This window comes from Thunnus thynnus, chromosome 9 (genome assembly GCF_963924715.1).
Source record: "Thunnus thynnus chromosome 9, fThuThy2.1, whole genome shotgun sequence".
NCBI lineage: Eukaryota > Metazoa > Chordata > Actinopteri > Scombriformes > Scombridae > Thunnus > Thunnus thynnus.
In genome coordinates this window covers 10,542,212-10,561,885 of record NC_089525.1, presented here as the reverse complement: position 1 = coordinate 10,561,885, position 19,674 = coordinate 10,542,212, and the positions used below count along the sequence as shown (strand labels likewise).

At 41.3% G+C, this 19,674-nt stretch overlaps 1 long non-coding RNA gene across 1 annotated transcript; it reads right to left on the bottom strand.

Moving 5' to 3' along the window:
- Window positions 1-1,445: 1,445 nt before the first annotated feature.
- Window positions 1,446-6,451, bottom strand: LOC137188742 (uncharacterized). The gene is made up of 6 exons (XR_010929504.1): window positions 6,019-6,451; window positions 5,846-5,932; window positions 5,673-5,739; window positions 5,514-5,595; window positions 1,757-1,967; window positions 1,446-1,580 (listed from the first exon to the last, which is right to left on the bottom strand). It is a non-coding gene; the product is annotated as an uncharacterized lncRNA (long non-coding RNA).
- Window positions 6,452-19,674: the final 13,223 nt, after the last annotated feature.

Sequence of the window (19,674 nt, the reverse complement as noted above, 5' to 3'; positions counted from 1 at the left end):
CGCTGTATCCAGTTCTCTTATACATCCATGGTCTCCTGTCTACAGGCTAACAAGCTAAGAGGCTAGAGGTGAACACTGTCTGACTGGTACATGAACAAATCTGGCGAGCCCCTGGGCTTCCTCTCGGTATTCTTTAGCACGAGCAGCAGATTGGTATTTACAGGACATGTCGAGGGCAGCAAGTATGTCCGAGAGCTTTTATCAGTACTAGCAGCAGTCAAGTCGAGTCTAGTATATGGGTCTTAGCACAGCAGCAAGGTGAGTGCATACAGCTATGGTAATACCTGACGGACAAATGTGTCAGTCAGTAACCACCTGCACTGCTTAAAGCAGCTAAACGTCACACAGCACTCAAGTAAGCCTTTAATACAGTTTATGGTTGTAATGCTTCTGTTTTACCACTGGCAGCTTCTCTGGTGACATATAAAACAAAGTATGCAGAAGAAAGCAAGGGCTTTGTTAGTGTTAGACTTTATAGTGCAAGTGTTTGGCTACTTCCGGGGCAGTACAGACTATTGACTGTATATAAATAGGGACGACGCGTCTCCACTTCCTACCTCTGTACAAAAGTTGAAGCCAAAATATATCCTTTCTAGAGCTGCCATCTTGCTTGTGTGGCATCATTTGGAGCCAGAGTCTGCACAGTAGAGTAAGTTGGGGAGCTGTCGTGACGTCCATATTTATATACAATCAATGGTACAGATTGCTGATTGTATATGGAAGGCAGCTCCCAAAAAGGAGATATTTTGTCTTCACTTTTGCATAGCTGTAGGAAGTGGAGACATATTGTCCATATTTATATACAGTCAATGGTACAGACCCTTTTCGTATCAAACCTTCAAAGGAATCAGCACTTTGGATTTGTTTGTTCATCTTATGCCAGAACTATCTACTGATGGTTTTATTTTTTCATCATGTTGGTTCACACATTGGCCTATATGTTGGTGAATGCAGCCATTTTTTATTTTCAATATTAGTCGTGTGACAATGTGTTTGATAAATTAGCTTCCAGACTAACAAAGTAAAAATGGTGGTTTAGGGATGAATAGTGAAGAATGTAAATAATGTCAACATCAGTGTAACTTTGCTCCAAAGATTTCAGTTTTTTTCTATTTTTAAAATATTTTTTATATTTGTAAAACCTGGCAGCTAGAAAGCTTTTTTTATGCGCCAGGCAAGACTTCTTTTGAAACCTGCAAGGGCACCTTCCTGTACTGTTAAATATAAGAAACATCAGCAAATAAAAGTACACTGTTAATGAGAAGTAATTATTAGTGGTCTGTAAGTAGGAGGGTGTAGACATTGGTAAGGTAAAAAATGTGTATATGACAAGCATTTTCAAAAATATGACATCTATCAGTTTAGATCAGAGCACATACCTTACCAAAAAGGTACCAGAATGTATACAATTTATTGTCTGTAAAAAATACTTCACACATATCAAATGATTTGAAGTAGAAAATTAATTTATTACACACTTAATTGACATTAGCCTTAATTTGACACGAAGGGTGAGTTAAGTATCCCACCAGCTCCCTTTGTCTTCACCATGTTGTGTCCCTTCAACCATCACTGAAGCACTCGAAAAGAAAGAAAGAAAAGAAGAAGAAGAAAAATATGAGATTTTATTTCTGAACATGCACTGTGATTGGATCAAATACATTGCAAAAGTCTTCAGGTCACAGGTCTGCAAAAAAATTACACCTGCATCACCTGTCTGCCTTGAATATTTTGTGTAGGGAGATGTGCAGCATACCTTTGAGGGTTCCAAGCTTGTATGGTGTTAAGGGAGGCTTTGCTTTGGTATTTTTTGTTGGGTATTCGTTCCCAAACACTCTTCTTCCCCTCAACTCTCCTGTACCCCAGATGGCGACAGCCAACTCTTCTACAAAGAGTGAGTCCTTTGTTGTGGAGTGGATTCCTCTACACACCTCCTCGCGCAGCCAGATGTCTTTTCCAATGTGGATCTGAAAAAAGTAATACTTTGCAGCTTATTTCTGAGTGATTAATCTCAGCTAAATACCTTTGAACACAACAAATTAATCAGCAACCAAAGCTTGAAATGAAGAAATGTTTGTACATTGAGGGCTTTATGTAGTGAAACATTTTTCAGAAGGCTGCTAGGTGAATTGAGAGCTTAAATACAGCTAATAATGGAGTTACAATTGTTAAGTGAACAGAAAGGTTACTCCAAACTAATGATAATATAGTTCTGTGTCCTCTTGGTGTGTATTGCTAACATGTTAGCCATAAACAATTTTTAAGCCTAGATTATATAAAACTAATGTTGCTAGTGTTTTGGAGTCTCTCTGTCTCATTGTGGTCAAATTGCTTAACACAAACTACATGTTTATTTACATATTTGCCATTACATCACTGCAACTTATTTACTAATTGCATCAGTCAAGCGAAGTTTATATTATTGCCTCTGTCTGTGTGACCTTATGTTTGTCTGTTAGTTCAGTAACTTGACAAAATGGTCACAAATTTTGTGGAGAGAGTTTTTATAACATGCCTAAGGACTGACACACAAGTGCTCACGTGCACACTATTGATTTGGACACTAATTTCAGAGTGTGCAGTCAAAAACAAAAGACTCAAGAACCTGTGGAAAAAATATGTACTATGTATGTATTGTTTATTGCTGGTGGTGTCAGAGGTGCAATGGTTGGTTCACAGAGTCGAGAGGTCACTAATTCTTTCTCCAAAGAATATGAATATACAACACAAAGAAGGGGTAGAAGAAAAAGTTCAACAATAGTATTAATTAATATAACATTGGATATCTATCATTAACAAGACTAAAAGGTCTGTAGCAATGACAGCAGCCCTGTGAGACTGTAACACTTATTACCCACCAGAATAAAAAAAAAAAAAAAAGGTAAATGGATGAAAAATGGAGAGACAGTCTACAAGTGAATATTGCTCCCCTTCCTCACTGAAATGAATAGAAAGTGAATTTCAATGTGACTGCACCTTAATAGGTTATATGTGGGCCTATTGTGATGGGCTGATTGTGTACAGGTACAAATTTCAGTATACAGCAGATTGTGTCTGTTTGTGTCTTTTATTGTAGTAGCTGATGAGGATTCTAATAAAAAATAAACAGAAAAGCTGAATTGGCCAAAAACTACCATTATGCTTTAAGCAATTTGTTTGCAATTGAAAACAAATGTACTCACTTTGAGAAAAGACGTTTCAGCAGTTCAAGATTTTGTTGCAATGTTAAGTTAGCATTTCTGTAAGAGGCCGCCTCCCCTTCCAGTTACATTTACAGTTCTCCAATTCAGCACAGATCTGGGGAAGGCTACAAAAAGAAATCTGCTGCATTGAAGGTTCCCAAGAGCACAGTAGCCTCCATAACTCTTAAATGGAAGAAGTTTGGAACAACCAGGTCTCTTCCTAGAGCTGGCTGCCTAGTCAAACTGAGCAATCAGGGGAGAAGGGCCTTTGTAAGAGAGGTGACCAAGAACCCGATGATTATTCTGGCTGAGTTCCAGAGATCCTGTGTGGAGATGGGAGAAACTTCCAGAAGGACAACCATCACTGTAACACTCCACTGATCTGGGGTTTATGGCAGAGTGGCCAGAGTGGTCTCAGTGAAAGACACAGGAAATCCTGCTTGGACTTTGCAAAAAAGCACCTAAAGGACTCTCAGACTGTGAGAAACAAGATTCTCTGGTCTGATGAAACCAAGATTGAACTGTTTGACCTCAATCCTAAGCCATATCATTCTAAATGTCATGTCTGGAGGAAACTAGGCACCGCTCATCACCTGCCCATTACCATCCCAATGGTGAAGCATCGCGGTGGCAGCATCATGCTGTGGGGGTGTTTTTCAGTGGCAGGGACCGGAGATATCCTTAATGAAAACCTGGTCCAGAGCACTCAGGACCTCAGACTGGGCTGAAGGTTCACCTTCCAACAAGACATGACCCTAAGCACACAGCCAAGACAGCACAGGAGTGGCTTTGGAACAACTCTGTGAATGTACTTGAGCGGCTCTGGCCAGAGTGCTGACTTAAAATAAATAATACCAAACACATAGATGTATCAGACTTAATAGAAGGCAATTTCAGAAATATGACCTTTTCTTTTGTGTAAAAAATAAACATACAGTTGATTTTTTTCAAGAACGTGGTTCTGTTACAAAACTTTGCTGGCTTATTTTGCCACATATCAACCTCTTGACTTTGTGGTTAAGTTATTTACAATTTATCGTGTAGCATAAAGTCAAGAGGTTGTGATATTTAGCACAACAAGTTAGCTTAGCTCTAAACAGAACATAGTTCCTGCGCATGCACAGTGGCATCTGATGTACTGCTTTCCTGACGGTTCAAATTTTATCACTGTTGTTTGTCTTTGAAACTCTTTCTGACAAAAAAAATAGCCATCGCCTTCTGGGTGAAGGAACATGCCACCCAGTGCAGTGGTGTGTCTCACTGATGTGTTATTAATAATTTTTAGAAAACAATGGACGTCTACAGCACAGAGGAATAACATATATCAATTCATTGTTGGTTTGGCTCTGCACATAAGATTTATTGAAAAAAGAAAAATATAGAAATCACCAGCTTTATCCTTCCTTGTTTTTGGTTTTTGTAGTCAAATGTCTGACAAAGGTTAAAAATTAGAAAAACATGCCACAGTACCACAGTTCTGGATGGCGGACAAGTCAAACATCTCACACAGGCAGAGCACCAGACTTTTGGCTGTGATTACATTCGAGCAAAGAGATGCAATGACTGGTGTGTCAGACTGGCTGATGGATCTGGGGGAGAGTTGCATCAGATTCTCTCTCATGATGTAGATGTAAAAAATGAACTTGCCTTGCTTTTCATCTCATTTTACACACTTCCCACAAGGGGTGTCTGAGCCACACATTGCCTGCATCAGACAAGGTGATAGATCACAAATGCAGCTGATTGCAGTACAGAGATTATTCCACAAGTGTCTTGTCAGAGAATATGCTGAGAAAGTGTTTGTGTGAGACTTACCTATGCAAACAAGTAAATGCTATGTAGCTAAGAGTGTCAACTACACCACCTCGGAGAATTTCACCCCAAGGAAATTCTGCACACAACAAAAAGGGCCGCCACAATGGTCAACTAAAATAAAACAAAATGCACACACACACCACACGCACACCCAGTTGGCCAAAGGGAGGACACAACAAAGGGAGGGAATCTACAAATACAAGCAAAAAAAAAGAACAGAAACAAAAACGAAAACACATACTGCTATATTATTACAGTGAACCCAGTAGCATTCCTAGTGTCCTAAATGGACAGCTTCAGTTCACTCCTGGCTGAACTAAGCATGGACAGAGCTGCGCAGCCGAACTAGTTGCAGTGAAAAAACAAAACACAAAATAAATAAATAAATAAAAGTAAACGCAGCCCATATACCATAGAGTTGTTGATATGCAGAGATGTAAAAACACAGAAACAACACAGTTGCTGCAGAAAAGTAGCTATACAGCTGATGTAGTGATGTAAAGATGTAAAAAGTACTTGCAGCACTTGCTCAGGGAGAGGGGCCCGGGACTTTGGAAAGGGCCACCCACTGTAGTGTGCAGTCTGGCTTCAAAATTACCTGCAAAGTGTACGAAACATTAAAATTGCTGAGAACTACACCTGAATTAAAAGTAATGCAAACTCATGTATACATACCAAAAACAGCGAAGGTGTAGCTTCCCTGCAGCGGGAGGGAAAGAGCTGCAAAGCTGCAGATCAATCACTATCACAGCAGACCAGAGACCAGAGACCGAAAAAAAGAGTTACATTTAGCTGGAGGCCAGATTAAAGCTGCCAAAAGTTAGCGAGTTAAGATTGAGCCAGCCTACCTCAACCAACACGAAGCTGCGTTAAGCAAGGGCTCAAAGAGAGGCAATATTACTCTGGGTCTGCAGCCAGGAAATCAGTGGACCATGCTGTGAAATAAAGGAGCAGAAGCAGATATAATGCCAATGGCACACGCTATGAACGTGCAGCACAAGTAAACTGTAAAAATGCACACCTTACAATTGCTGGGAGACCAGATTGCGAGGAAACACAGCAAACATGCCAGGGCGCCAAACTGCACGCGCCAGGAAAGTGAGCTCCAGGAAGAGACAGGTCTCCATGGAGCGGTCACCTGCCTAGATATGGTACTGAATGGCGCTATGCAGTGATCAGTGCACAGCTGATTCATTGAATCCAGCTTTGTTACAACTCAGTGGGCAGGAAGACAGGAGGAAAACCTAATTTGCCACATATGCAAACAAGTAAATGTTATTTAAACAGTGTTTTAGCATGCTATTAGCTAACAGAACATTTCACTTAAGGCGCATTAAGATGCAGAGTCTGCAAAGATTTTCCCCCTGTTCGCTGCATTGTCCCTGGGTTTTGAGAACATTTTTACGAATGAATATGAATATTAAACTTGATTTTAACGGTCTGCTTGTAATCATCTGGAGCAGGGTGGCAGCAAACAATTATTTCATTATCATTAATCTGTTGATTATTTTCTCAATTGATCGATTAATTGTGTGGTCCATAAAATGTCAGAAAATGGTGAAAAATGCCAAAAGCCCAAGATAATGTGTTCAAATTTCTTGTTTTGCCCCGACCAACAATCCACATCCCAAAGATATTGACAATGTTTGTTTGCATTTGGCTTGAGCTCAACCTGCTAATTTTAAAAGGACAGTGGTGAGCTGGTGGAAGGCGACTGGTGCCATCTTCGCAGTCACAGTACAAGCGGCTGTTAGCTTCTAGCTAACGACATAGTTGTGCTGCTAGGGGAAAAAGTATGAGCAAGTTTAGATGGGTGCCTTGTTTCTGTATGTCTTAAGACCTTTACACACTGGGGACGTTTATTTTGTGTGATTAATTTGCATGTCATTATATTTTTTCAAACTTGTTTTCATCATGAGTATGTTCACACAGCACGAATATTATGTGGCAAAAAAGCGATCAGTTTTTTTTCAGAACAAGGTCGATTTTTCTGAGCTTTCCCCTATCAAATAAAGGCATCAACCAATCATGAAGCATAATCTGCACAGACAGCTGTTTATCGTGAAGGCCCACATGGGGTGTTGACGCGAGACGCAAATATCCTGCTGTATGTGTTTTGAAATTGTTTACTGTATCTACATTGATTGATCAAGATCATTCCTGTCTGTCAGTGAACTCACCTGTTTCACTGCAGGCAGACAGGTAGGCTCGCTCACTATAGTGGGCAGGGAAGTAAAGCCAATGAATCAATATATTGATTCATGTATCATGTATCATCCTATGCATCATCATCATGTATTTATAAATGCAAACAATGTTGATTTCTTCCTATGGAGCCAACATGAAAACTATTTTGGTTCAGTAAATTTCTGCTGTCAGTCAGCCTGATGAAGGCAGTTTGCCTGGCTGCTGTCCTCTCAGCTCCCCAGGAGTTGCTGCTGACAGATGGCTGCTTCTGTGGACAGAGACGCTGAATGCAGGTTTGAGATCATCAGATCTTGTCCTTCTCCTCCTTATTTGACAAAAGAAGAGGAGAGCGTTTTATCCAGCCAATCCACACTGGCTTCGACCTGTGTTCAGCATTTCTGTCAGAAACAGCCGTCTCTCAGCAGCAGCAACTGGGGAGCATCTTAGTGTCATTAAAATCGTAGGAGAAAGCAGGTATATTATCTTCTCTTTGATGTGATGATTATGTGTTATAAATGTAGCTGGAGAGATAAACATTCCCCTGAAAATCAGCTTTAATACTCTTGATTTAGGTGGTATATTAAAGTAATATGTGAGACAGAACAGTTTGATACAACTAATGTAGGAGAGATGTAGCATGTCAGGTTATGATGCATCCATAGGGTCGTGTAAGATCTTTACTGCTTCAGGGGGGGTCACACGCATGATGAAGTTCAAAGAGGGTGCTTCTCTGAAATTTGTGTTGGGCCCCAAGAAGGCAAGGGAAAGCTCTAACAGGTTGTGTTTGGGTTGTTTACGTTAATCTTAGAACCAAGCATTACTTCAATGCAAGTGCAAATTTTGAATCTTGACCAGTGATACATAGTAAATGAAGAATCAAATGTCAGTGTATAGATTTTGATAAATACTGCACATATATTCAAAATCTTGGGCTGATTTATGTAGTCGTCTACACAGAGATATATGTAAGTTTAATATTGAATTTTTAAGTTTGACTGTATCCAGATTCACCTGCCTGACACACGCTTACCAAGTTGGCCTACCTGTTACACCACATCGACTTAGCTTCACCCAGCTTTTCTCAGCTGGCCAACCATCTACTTCTGCTTGACATTAACCTTTCCAAGCTGCCTGACTAGCCTGACCTGTGGCCCAGCTGAGTGACGAGTTCAATAAGGATGGCCAACCAGCTGCACGTGCCTGTCACCAGCTTGACCAACCCGGTTAACCAGCATAACCGGCTTCAAACCAGCTAAAACCAGCAACCATCTTAAGCTGGTTTAAGTTGTTTTTTTCAGCAGGGTGAAGAGGATCCTTCAGTCAGTAGACGTTAGACTGATCCTGACTGTCTGTCTCATTCACTGCACAGCTTGGCCTCAAAATACTGGCTTTGAGTGGGTCATTTGAGTGAACCTATTATATCCTGAAGGTCAAGCATCATGATTATCTTAAAGGACTCTTCTAGCCCTCCATGCCATTGTGCCTAACATGTGATGCATCAAGGGCTTGTTGGACACAGTAGTAAAAGTCAACATAATGTCAAATTCAGTCAGTGCTGTAGAAATATATTGTGCTCTGTTATTAAATTGCAACAATTTCAACTGTGAAATCCACATAATAACAGTAGAGGTCATTCAACAAAAAGTATTTTTGATCATGGATATATGGTATAAAGGAAAACAAAAAAGAACCTTCACATCAACTTGTGTTGAAAGTTTACTGGAGTTTGTCACACTGAGTTTACACAGAATTAAGGACATACCGATGAAAGGAATTCCCCTAGTTTTTGTGTTTATACATTTAGTCATATTTCCAATCAAACAAGGGAATTATATTTAAGTAAGCCTACCAAATTAAGCTTATCTCGAGTATCTTTATCTCAGATAGTTTCACAAGACAACGCAGATTCAATAGAGAGGGATGTGGGACAGCAAAGAGGAAGCCAAATATTAACAACAAAAGCTGGTTCACTAGTCCAACCATGTGTATGTTGTAGAAGTTGCAAAAGCAAATACATTTTTAAAGAAACATGTTTTTTGTTAACAAAACAAGGAAATATTTTAATGAACATATTTGCCAATTTACAAAAAGACTCACTGGCAATGTAATTAATTAACATTTACATTATGCCATTTGGCAAACGCTTTTATCCAAAGTGACTCAAAAGTGAGGCAAAACAATCAAGCAGTGACTCAAAAGAGCCGTGGTAGTAATTCTCAAATAGCTGACCAGGTACAAGTGCAATGAGAAGGATGGAGGTATACAAATGCATAAGAAATACCATAATCAAAAAGAAAGTACTGTAACAATTTAAAAGGCTCAAGTGTTGAGGTGTTCACGGAAGCGTTGAGTTTTCAGGCATTTCTTGAATGCACCAAGGGAGTCAGCAGACCGTGTGGAGCTGGGTAGTTTATTCTGCCATTGGGGAACCACAGACGTAAAGAGTCTGGATCGTGATTTCATAATATTTGTTTCACTACAATATTCGCTTGGCACAACTAAATCATGATAAAATGTTTATGGTTCTGTTTGGGAACTCAAGATTGTGGCATCTGTTAATTATTGGAAAAAGTCAACGGTGACTTGAAGCATGAAGCTGGCAGTGTCAACTTTATTATCATTTAACTAAAACCATGATCTTCCCTAACCTTAACCAAAGTGCTTTTGTTGCTTGGACACAACTAGATGTGGAACTCACATATCAAAGTGCTGCGCTTTGTACTTCACCCATCAACCCCAACCTTCTCCCCATGAGTTGTGTGCAGTACACAAAGTTCCTTCATGGAAAATATGTTATCTGTGAGCATAATCTAGGCAGCATAATTGGCTAAACAAATTAGTATGTAAACTTAATTTATAACAGACATGGTTGATTAGTCAGCTCCACCACTGACACACCCCAATAACTTCCTAACTTTCAGAGATTTCAGCCAGCTTTAAGTCGACAACGTCCATCGCCTGCATCCTCAAGGAGCCCGATGAACTGAGCCGGAACAGCAGTGCCTTGCCTTCGTCCATCTACTCTGATATGATGATGAGAGGAGAAAACATCTCCCTGAGCTTCAAGAGCTTCAGAGTCCTGCTCTGCTGCTCTACATCAACACGTTCTACAGAGAGTACCTGGCCCTGCTCATCAATAAACATGGTGAGGACGCCCAATGGCTCTTTTTGTCTTTCTTCTGTTTTCTGAATTTACTCCTCTCCTCTCCTCTCGGATTACTTTATTTCTACCTCCCTCTGGAGTCACTCTGTCATCCTCTGCTGCCTCCTTTTCCGTGCAGCCAAGCTAATTGTTATGCACAGCATTAGATTCAAAGAAAACATTTGTTGCCGTTACTATTAAATAATAATTCTATCATCAGTGGGGGTCTTCCTCCCCAATTGTTTTTGCTATTGTGATTATTTTTTGCGTTCAGTTTTTCATCACTTGCTTCACTGTAGGGCTTCACATACTGTAACTCCACTTGGCAGGGAGCAACTCCAGCATTCCTAATAAGATGTACCATTACCCAGCGCCTGAAACTTGTGAATATACCTGAATTACACAAGAAGTACACACTATTTTAATTAGTGTGAGCAACCCCTAGGTGTGGAGATGTTGGAGATTTATTTTGTAAGTTTGAACAAAATCAGTCACCGTGACAGGAAAAACTAACAATATGGAGCTTAGTGAAAGTTCAGTCAGTAAGACTATCTTGTAGGCCTGTAGATTTATATCTTAAACCATCTGTCGTTCCTATCCCTCACGTATGCTCACTCATAATTTCCTTGCTGTCATTCCTCTGGGCATCAATTAAGACATCAGCTGTTCACATCAGCTGGCCACATCTAACCAATAGCACTGTGACACACCTTCATTGTCAGCCTATCAAATTGCAGCTGTCTTTTAAATATGTTTTCTCCCTCTCTGCCTTAGTGCTTTCATGGTGCCATGTTGCATGCCCCACCACCTCTCCATCACTGCCCAGTCTTCTCAGATTATCAGTGCATCACCTCATCAACCTCATCAGCCTTATCAGTCTCAACAGAAGACATTAGCCACCATCACCACCACCAGTGTCTGGACTCCATGGGGGGATTTATCTTGCTGCTGCTCAGGACTGATGTCCCTCGATTCAAAATCTCCCTGTAGAGTTTAAGTGCCGAAAACGTTTGACCACTCTTAATCATCAATGTCATCTATATAATAAACAATTCTTTTTGCTTTATTCACTTGTTTCTCCTGATTGAAATAAAATAAAAATATCTGGAGGTATGCTTTAAGACATTTGAAGAAGTGTACATTTTATATTCTTACTTGTTAGCACAAGTGACTTTCTTTTTTAATGACTGAGAGAAAGCTGAAAGGGAAGCCAGTGTTGAATATTTGAATTAGTCTTCATCAGGTATCTGCACTCTTGCCGAAGTATCTAATTAAATCCCAGAGAAAGGTCCTCTCTTGGATGCTCCAAAAGGGCTTTTCTCATGTTTCTTTCTCTTGCTGCTGCACACCAGCAAACTTCCTGAGTCACTCACTGAGAGCCTGAAACACCATGTGCCCTCTGCAAGACTGTTTATACTGTCAAAGATGTGCTCTTGTGATAGAGGAACTGCTTTCTGTTAATATGTGTTTAGAGGAAAAAAAAAACACAGTCAGAATTGGAAAACATAGATAGGGCTTTAAATATTATACATTTGAGTTTTTAAGACAGATTATGTCCTATCATTTCTGTTCATCTGTAAAGTGTGCAGACATCACAGAACAATCAAATTATCTTGGTACCATGGAATTCATTAAGTGTAACACTCTAAAAAAGATCGAGAAATTAATTTTAAATCTGGGAGTGTTATTTATAGAGATAAGGCATTACAATAGTAGTCATCCTTACCATTGTGCTGTCTCTGGACGTGCGGTGCTAACACTAAGTACAATAATAAAATATATATATTCTAATATAACACTCTCTACTACTTGTGATAAAGTACATCTTATGTGATTTAACTGTGACTTTAACTTGTATTGGAGTATGTTTTACAGTGCAGCATTGCTAATTATTCCTACAGCATAATACTGGTTTATGACACCATATTTTAGCAGGTTTGGACATCTTCTATCAGTTATTATAACATTGCACTACCTACCAAGGTAGCAGCTAAGATTTAAGAACATGCCATTAAAGAAACCCTGAGGTGAGCCAAATTTATTTGGAGGAAAAAATGCAAGAGAAAAGGGCAAACTGTAAAATTATTACCCAATCTGTTTGTTACAAAAATTCAGACCAACTTCCTGGGTAAACTTTAAGAAAGTTGTTTGCACACATAGTTTTCTTATGTAATAAGAGACTAGCAATGTTTCAGGTGCACACGGTTCAGATAACCTGACTAAACTGCTGTCTTCAGATCATCTGACTGTTTTTCCCCACGGCACCACTGTGCTCCAAGGTTTCAGCAATTACTATAACTTTGTGAGTACAATGTGTGTAATAGCATTGATGGCCAGAGCTAAATATACACCAGCAAGACCATAATCTGGTATTTTTACTGTGTGCTTTGGGCAGAGATTGAAGCAGAAAATAACACTAAGGTCTAGTATTATGATTTGAATAAAAAGTATATCCCAGGCCCTGTGAAACAGCTCATTTGGAGCCCTGACACAGTAAATGCACTTATTGTACAAAATCCAGGGCCCCTGTCCAGCTCTGGGACACCTGAATCATTCAGCCATTCTGCACTACTGCCAGTACAGTATTTGGTTTGGTTTGACGTATCTCTTCTTGTTTTTTGCTCTACTCATCCCCTTTTTTATATAAAGAAGCTGAAACTGTTAATCCAATAGACAGATTTTAGAAAGCTGGAGAGAGAAAGAGTGAGCGTGTGCGCATGTGTGTGTGTCTGTGTACTCATTTATAATGCATCCTGTCAAAGAAGTGGAATGATATTGAATGTGATGCATGTCAGAAATTGGTCGTCACGACAACTCAAGACGAGACTTAACAGGAGGGGACAGATCGCTCTTCTATATGTGTGTGTGTGCAAACTTTTGGCTGTGCCATTTTCCAAAAGAACTTAATGCATGTGGCTGCGCCATCATATCTTTGCTTTGTCAGACTAGAGCACTTTATAGAAGGTGCCCAGTGATGGTTTGTAATTATATGAGATCAGGCAAAGTGAGGACAGGAAATAGAGGGACTTGAGATCACCTTCAGCTGTCAAAATGTTACAGAATTCAGTAAAATTGCATTCAATTTTGTGTCTGGTCGGATATAAATTGCCTGCCTCAATAAATTTGAAATGCTGATAGGTATGTTAAGACAGGAATATTATAGCTCCTTCATTTTAAAGTTTTGCATTCCACTCAAATTGATATTTACTCTCAGTCTAGGGTTTGTTCTTTTTAACTAAATGAACAACACATTAGAAATAGCAATAAAAGGAATTTAAATGCTGCTTAATAGCAATGAAATGAAAAAGTGTCATGTTAAGACAAATAATATCCAAATGCAGTCAGAGAATACTGCCCAGGGCTTATATATACCAATAACTGGGCTTAGTTTATGATGGGAATATGTATGTGTTTAAAAGGCGGGTATTGAATATATGAGGTGTCATTTAAGATTAATTTCAGTTTGAAGTCAGATCGGCACAGTTTTCAGGTGCCAAAGAAACCCCTTTGGAAATACCAGTGCTTACTCTACAGTATGTCAGCATCTGTTTGTGCGACGTGTGTGTGTGACTGTTTGTACCGAGGCTGACACTTGGGCAATATCATTACATGACAACTGCCAGTGTGTCCACTTGGGCTGATTCATTGGCCCTGAGTCCGGGGGCTTGCCCAGGAAAGAAAGCTCTCCATCAAGCTGGAAGTGAGCAGACGCTGGCCTGAAGCTGACAGCTTTCCAATATGCAAACTTTCTGTGTTTATTTATTTGCTTCTTAATGACCTCAGGTTCAAGCCAAGGGGGCTTTTTTTTCCTTCATTGAAAAAAAAAAACAAAAAAACAACAGAGTCATTTTTCCTGTTGATCATTTGTCACTGGCACATCAAAGTCAAGCACTGGACTAACTTTGAATAGAAAGTTTACTCTACACTTGAGATGGATGCCTTTGAAAGTTTACCCTTTAATACCAATAAGTGCTTATGTCATTCCTGCCCCCTCCGACGCACATGCACACACATTTTCGTTACCTCTGCCCACACACCTTCTCCTCATCTTCGCTCTCCACTCAGCTCACCCTCCCTCCCTTTAATCAGAGTAATGCCAACCCATCACAGCAGTATGGGCTAGGTTAGACAACAAGACGGGTAATGAGATTACACACAGACTACAGCACTGCATGCAGTTAAGTTAGCAGAGGTGGAAGGGGCCAGCCACCTCACTCTGCCTTTGTAAGCTTTTGGAAGGGCATTGAAATGAGTTGGCTGAGCACAAAACGTAGCCCGAGCTGTGTCACATCACGTCTCTTTCTGAGAGTAGGTGCTAGTTACCTGTGCCACTGTCTTGACACGTCTCAATTGAAGAGAGGATTGGACCCGCTGTTTCTTTGATGTGTTGTTATAATTTCCCCCAGCCCTGTCTTCGAGTGACTCTCGGAGTTGCACTGTCTCAGTCTCTCTATGCATCAGACTCTTTGGCTCTTTTCTGCATGTTAATGAACTCAGCAATAATCCACATTGTTTTTTTGGCAGGGGCTGGCTCAGGACAGACAGCTCACTGCTTTTCTGTCTTATTTTTTGTGAGTAGTTCACTATAGGCATGCCTTTGTGTCTATTTTTATGTCATTGCGTGTATGTGTGTTTGTGTGTGTGAAGGAGGGAGTTATAGGTGAACAAGGTGAGTCAAGATAACTCATTTAGATGAGAGAGAGAGAAAAAAAACCCCCAGAAAAACATGGCATCCTTGGTTTAGTCCTGAACAATGAGACTCATTAAACCGCTCTGTTTGTTCTGCCAAAGGCCACTGTCTCTGCGTCTTATTGGAGGAGAAGGTTGCTACCATCAGACCACTAGAATAATCATACAGCAGCTGTTAACCAGGTTCTGCCTTTTCATCATTCATCATCACCTGAACTGTGTTTGATCTGACTGTGCCCCCACCCCCCCGCCACCCTCTGGGACATATGTGTGTATGTACCCGGATACAATATGTGTGGATATGCAGGGTGGCGTAGGGGAAAAACTATTTCACGTATAGCGTAAAGTATGTAAGTATGGTAAAGATATTATGAATTCTGCGAGTGGTGTGTGTGTGTAGGTGCATGTGTGTGTGTGTGTGTTGATGTGTAATGTATTGCACCAAGCAGGGGATCCTAATCTTGTGGGGGGTCAGACTATAGCAGGATTAGTGAGGGAGGAGGGTGTGGGGGGGCAGGGCGATACAGGTGCAGGAGCTGGTATTCTGCATGCTGAGCAGAAGCATCGAATGTGTGTGTGTGTGTGTGTGTGTGTGTGTGTAAGCTTCTCCCCTGTTCCCAGAGGACAGAATAAAACTTCAAAGGCATCCAGATTATCTTTCATTAATGCAAATCAGTGTGTTAGAAATGAAGTGAAATATATGAATGCAGCGACAGAGATTGTTGTGGAGTGGATGGCTTTCTTGGTCTTTTAGCAAATGGGGTTCTCTCTTTCGCTCCCATTGCGCTCTCTCTCTCTCTCTCTCTCACTCCTCACTCACTCGTGGTTGTAAGTTCTTAATGCACCTTTTCTGCTGTTCATTATGATCTAATACCTACACTGTCAACATCATGGATGAGCTCGGCTTGCCTAGGGGCTTGAGCAATCTGCATCCGAGTGTCACAGATGACCACCGCAGATCCCCGCAGGTGATCCATCACCATGGTAACTGGACGACAGGGACCAACTAGTAATGCAACAATTGATCGATGTGCAAACTGTAATTAAAAGCGCTGCACTAATAAGTACCTTGGGAGCAATAACCATTCCACATGCATGGTCAAAGCGCAGGAGAGTGGGCAAGTGAGAGAAAAGACGGAGAGAAGATGGAGGTGGGGAGTAATGCGTGAGGGATAAGAGGGATGGAGATGGATATGGGAGGTATTAAAGATGAGTAGAGTTAGAAGGAGGGAGCAAGGGATGCTGGAGGGCTGAAATGAGTAGGCCTGGGTGAGAAGATCAAAGCTCAAGTGTTACGATGGACAGATTGAAAAGCATGGGGTCGGGGAAGGCAGAGGAGGGTGCTGTTGGCTGAATATCTAACAAGAGGAGGCCGGGGAGGAGGTTGACATGCATTGGCTGCAAAGGGAAAATATCATCTTTGAATTATAAAACAGTTCAGAGGCCTGCTTCTGTTTCTAAGCCAGATGTGCGTGCCCAACCTTTGCAAATTTAACACTGTTTACAAACCAGCGACGACTCCAAAGATGGAGCGACGGATGGAAAATGAGGAGGAATTAAAATGCGGCCCTTTGTCTCCTAATCTCTTGCCATCTCTTATTAGGCTGCACTCCCATACACATCCTAATTAAAACCCATCTTAAGTCTCAACAACAATGAATCACAAATGCATACTCCCCAAGATGTGTGGACGGGGGCAAACACAAACACACACGCTCACACACACCAAAGTCATAAACCTTGGATGGGATATTCTTCTAAATCCCTTCGTAAACAATTAGGCAAGTTATAGAGTGTTTAATGAGATAAAAGCAGATAAAACCTTGTCTTTTGTTTGTCTGTCCGTTGGGACCGTGAGCTAGGAGTTAGTTTGCGTTATCAGGATGTCTCCCCGGAGGCAGCTGCACGGCTGGAGGGCTCCAGGCATTAACACACACTGCTCCGTCTTGAGGTATGTGGGTCTGCATGTGTGGGCGTGTGTTTCAACTTCAGTATGGTGCTCCAGGTATAAAACAAGTATCCAGTTTATTCAATTTGTCTTTTTTACTTGGCTCTGTTTCTGTTTTTTTTTTTTTTTTCCTCTCCTGGCCTCTGTCTCCCCAGCCCTGAATACATGTAAGGCATCCTCTCTGAGCCTCACACACCTTCAGACAACAGCACAGCAGAGGCACGTTTCAATTGCCCAGGAGGCGGCAAATTAAACAAGGCTGTGAAGGAGAAATTCCTCCCTCTCTCTTTTCATTTGAATTTGTGATTGCTTGCTGCGGTGTTCCTGTCTGCCGCTACACATTGGGAAGCATGAAATGAGAGGAGCTTTAGTGTTTATTGAGACTCATGCAGTGTTGAGCAGACAGGATACAGTGAAATTTCATTTTCATTCATACCAGCCAGAGCTCATTCAAAGCAAATGTGCCAGGAGCGCTGCTACAACAGAGAGAGAATCACCCAAAAAAGTCTTTAGAAAATGACTGCTGCTAATACCATCACTACTTGCTTTCTCTCTCTCTCTCTCTCTCGCTCTCTCTCTCTCGGCCTGCCTGTCTTTCTAGTTTATCTCTGTCTTCACCTCTCTCATCAATTCTGTTCTCATAGTCCACGCTCGCTAGTTATCACACATCATCCACTAATCAAGAGAAAGGGGGCCTGCTCTGTCAACAACGCCGCAAATCTAAAAGATCTTATCTGCCCACAACACATGTCAGCAAATATTTTGTCCCTATAAATGATTCATGCATCTTTGCATCTGATGGCGGAATTCATATCCTTGTTTACTTGTTCCCCCCCCCCCCTTTAAATGCGATGTGGCTTTTTATATAAGACTGCAATTACCAGTGCGCAGAATAGCCAGGGAGGAAACAGCAGAAATGTCACCACACTCGACTGAGCTAAACTGGCTAAACGATGACAAGCACTCTCCCTGTCAGATAAACAGACTAACAGGCATCAGGGTTTAACGTACACTTCACGATCCTCATTAGGGACGGCTAATGCGAACGTTCAGCGCAGCAAATTGGCAAGACTTCAAAGCTTCTTGTGATATAGGAAGTGGGTAAGGGTAGCACTACATCAGATCATATAACCTCATGACAATATAATGTGACAGATGTTTTTTTTTTCTTCTCTCCTGACATCAAAGGGTGTGTATGAGTGAGGGTCATATATTTTTCTCCATCATCCTGAAAGATGAAAAGATGATGAGTCCTTTTGATTGTTATTGACACTTCTCTACAACAAGTCACTTGGGAAATGTGCTCACTGCTACTTTTAAGGTTACGGGTCAGCGCCCTTGATAGCGTGAAGAATAGCTCTTGTTAGAAAGTTATCCTTAGGCTTTAATTTTCTGCACAAAAGCAGTGTTATTTTCTCACTTTCTATGTCTATATTGTTTTTCCTGGGCCTGTCCCAGAGCTGCCGCTGTGTCCCCTCCCCCACACCCCCTCCTCTTTCTCCTTTACCCTCTCTACTCCCCCCCTATACTAATTTGTGTCTCGGCTAATGACACATTCATCTTCGGTCACCTTCAACACGCTGCCTCTCAAAGCGGTTCTTGACAAATGCTCTCGCTTTCTAGAGGCCACCAGTGTCAAAACATCAGAGGGTAGAGTGGCAGTGTAAATACCAACAACTGATGCTTCCTTCAGGATAATCACCACTGCTGCTGGCCTGCTCCTGGCACCCCGCTTGGCTTCACTCTTTGATTTGTGGAAGGGGGGGGTTGTCTTCTCTGTGTGCACATGCAAGCTTGCATCTATGTGTGATTAATCTATACTGAGCGAAAGGTAGGGTGCAATCAGCGCTCCATTTGCGAATAGTAAAGGGCTCTGTGACCATGAAGGGGAAATGGGAAATGGGAGATGGCGTGTCCAGTGTTTTGGCAGGGTAATGGAGCCTAAGAAGTCATTTAGGACCAGCTCTGCCCTGTCACATGCCTGTCACGGCGCTAGCTCGGCAGTGTCAGATCCGATGTGTGTCTGGTTGAGCACCGCACAGTACACTGGCATTTCCCATAGTCCCGCGTCAGTCAAAGACAACACACATCACAATCAAAAATACAACACACACACACATGCGTACATTGCATCATAGAAAGGGAACAGAGCTGCAGCGGCCCCGTCAAGCCATCAAATCTGTCCCCGCCAGATAAACATCCTCTCGACACTGTGACATTTTTCCCAACACAAGCTGAGTGTGAAGGCTGCAAATGTGCATGGCCGTGCGTGCGTGTGTTCATGAGTTTACGTGTGCATGTCTGAGTGTTTTGCATGCAGAAATAACAGGCCCTTTATATAAAGAGCGAAATTAATGTATGACCCTGCTGTACTGGGTAATAAATCACCCGTCTTGAAGGATGGGCATTTTAATTCCAGCTCCCCTCCCTAAAATGTTACCATTAGCATTTTGTTGTGTCTAGATAAATGATTGTAAGATTTATGCAAAGAGAATTAGATGATGCCAAGTGTTTCTGGCACGGTCGTGAGAGTCAAACTCCTGTTTTTGATCAATGAGAAAAGAGCAGCAAGTTGACTTCATTTGACTTGACGTGTACTTTTAACTTTCACCCTGTCAAGTTGAATTTAATTATTTGACATTTGTCTTTTTTATGCTATAGGAACTGTATAATATTTTTCTTGCTGACGCACACTGGACAACCCATTACAC